Raw genomic sequence first — 2,632 nt, 5'->3', positions numbered from 1 at the left:
CATTCATGCACAAGTGAAAAACATCCTTAATTTATATTAAACCAGAAATGTACTGCCATTAAAGCATGAATATCTTTCACTACTAAAAACTGGATAAAATCAAAATGATTTCTGTGAAAGATTCATCCTGGCAATGTTAACGTCAGGCAGGCTGACGCTACTTGACTCACATTTCAGACACAGTGGGAAAGCAGGTCCACGCTGGTGTTAGTGTATGATCTTGTCCTACCACTAAAGAGTCAAGGCTCACCGTGAAGTAAGTTTAATAAAATAGCAAAGTGCACACAGAAATTTGCAACAACTTTAAAGACAAAAAAATGGCCCCTGTTAGGTTTTGGCTCTGTGTCCCCACCCAAATCTCATCTTGTAGCTCCCATAATTCCCACGTGTTGTGGGAGGGACCTGGTGGGAGATGACTGAATTATGGGGGGGGGGTCTTTCCCATACTGTTCTTGTGACAGTGAATGGGTCTCATGAGATCTGATGGTTTTAAAAATGGGAGTCTTCATGCACAAGCTCCCTGTCTTTGCCTGCTGCCATCCATGTGAGATGTGAGTTGCTCCTCCTTGCCTTCCACCATGATTATGAGGCTTCCCCAGCCACATGGAACTGTTAGTCCAGTTAAACCTCTTTCTTTTGTGAATTGCCCAGTCTCCGGTATGTCTTTATCAGCAGCATGAAAATGGACTAATACAGTCCCCAAATAAACTCAAAAGTCTTTGACAAATAGGGTCTCTGAGATGCTGGTTTTAAATACTTCAGGTGCAACCATATTGAAAGGCAAGTTTGTTTGAAATTGTCAAAAAATTGTTCCTGTTAATCTTCAAATGGTGCTTGTTGTAGTTGAACATTTCTGTTAAATGCATGTGTTGAATTACTTGTTATCCAAGGGCAGCTGCTGCCTGCCCCTCACCATGTATTGTTAAGGACTTTATTTAACTGGCCGTCATTTTCAACTTCTTCACTTTCTTAACGATTCTCTTTGTTGTGGTTTGTCTGCTGTTAACCATTTTAGTAGAAGTTGATATCAAATTGAAGGTGCCCATCCCATACCACCAAAGGACAGGAAGAGAACGAAGTGAGTCCCCTGTGACCTAGTGACCTGATTGAAATACATTCTGTATCAAAAGAAGAAAATCCACTTCCAAAAGATGGAAATCCAGTTTAAGGTAGAGAAAAATGACCACATCCCTCGGCTTCTGCTTCCTTGGGGATCTCCCCAATTCCCAAAAAAGTCCTCAAGGGAGTCTTTAAAGGGGTTGACTGACAATGGGTCCCTTCCACCAAACAGCTTCCTGAATACATCATCTGTGTTAGGGAGCATGAAGCTAAACTCAAAGGGAGTGTCAAATGACTTCCATCTCCTACCTCCATCATTTAATACTTCTTGGCTGTATTTGTCTCTCTCTTTTTTTGAGACGGAGTCTTGGTCTGTTGCCCAGGCTGGAGTGCAGTGGCACGATCTCGGCTCACTGCAACCTCTGCCTCCCAGGTTCAAGTGGTTCAGCCTCCCAAGTAGCTAGGACTACAGGCGCCACCACCAGGCCCAGCTAACTTTTGCATTTTTAGTAGAGACGGGGGTTTCACTATATTGGTCAGGCTGGTCTTGAGCTCCTGGCCTTGCGATCTACCTGCCTGGGCCTCCCAAAGTGCTGAGATTACAGGCATGAGCCACCGTGACTGGCCTACTTTTTTTTGGCTGTGGATGTCTCTTTTTTTTTTTTTTTAAAAGCATCTGGTAGCACCTCATATGGCTCAGCTGCTTGTTTGAATTTTCTCTCTTCTTCTTTATTCTCAGGATTTAAAAAAAAAATCTGGGTGTCACTTCAGTGCCAGTTGCCAGTATGCCTTTTTAATATCCTCAGGTGAGGCATGTCTCTGCATGCCTGGAACTTCTTAGTAATCCACCGTATTTTAGCAGATTGCTGGAAAGGGGAGGCAGGGAGACAGCCCAGGTCTCCTCCGGGTTCCTGCATGCTGTACTGGTGGTGGCAGTGGCAGCCCCTTACGCTCTCCTTTCCCTTTGGCCTCTTATCCATGTATGGGGCCTTTGCAGGACCACTATCGTCCTGGGTTGGCTGATTCTGATCAATTCACCACAGACAGGTGGGGGCCTCTGAATCACAAGCTTCAGCAGGTTTGGCCTGGGTTGGCTGATTCCGATCAATTCACCACAGACAGGTGGGGACCTCTGAATCACAAATTTCTACCTGCAGTGTCACCAATGTGTTTGACAGCCTGGAGGGGACACACAGAGTGAGGGTGAGTTCCCCAAGGGGTCAGGAGAAGACAGTGGGCAAAGCATCCTGGGTAGACTAAACCACAGTCTTCTACAAGCAGATAATTTAGGTACAGCTGAGACAGCCAGGTAGTGAGGGCTCCTGGTAGCGTCTCCTACCCGCCTGCGCTGGAGGAGGGTGGGGCCATGGACGCTCACACCATCTGCAGCGGGGAGGAGCCTGGTCTTCCTGTTCCGGGTTGGTACCCTGGGGATTCAATCTGTGAGGTGAGAAGCCAGCTAGTAGGACTTTAGCTTTGCTGACTCTCTATTTCCTTTTTTTCCTTTCTGCCCAGTAAATTCAATTTTTCTCACCTTTCAAAGTGTCTGTGAGCCTAATCTCTCCTGGCCATG

The 2,632-nt window shown here is 46.0% G+C and overlaps 1 pseudogene; it reads right to left on the bottom strand.

Annotated features, from left to right (window-relative positions):
• Window positions 1–881: 881 nt before the first annotated feature.
• LOC116552021 lies at window positions 882–1,902 on the bottom strand (annotated as a pseudogene).
• Window positions 1,903–2,632: the final 730 nt, after the last annotated feature.

This window comes from Sapajus apella, unplaced genomic scaffold, assembly GCF_009761245.1.
Source record: "Sapajus apella isolate SASKATOON/1434 unplaced genomic scaffold, GSC_monkey_1.0 scaffold10, whole genome shotgun sequence".
Classification (NCBI taxonomy): Eukaryota; Metazoa; Chordata; class Mammalia; order Primates; family Cebidae; genus Sapajus; species Sapajus apella.
This window is presented reverse-complemented; position numbering and strand designations above follow the sequence as displayed.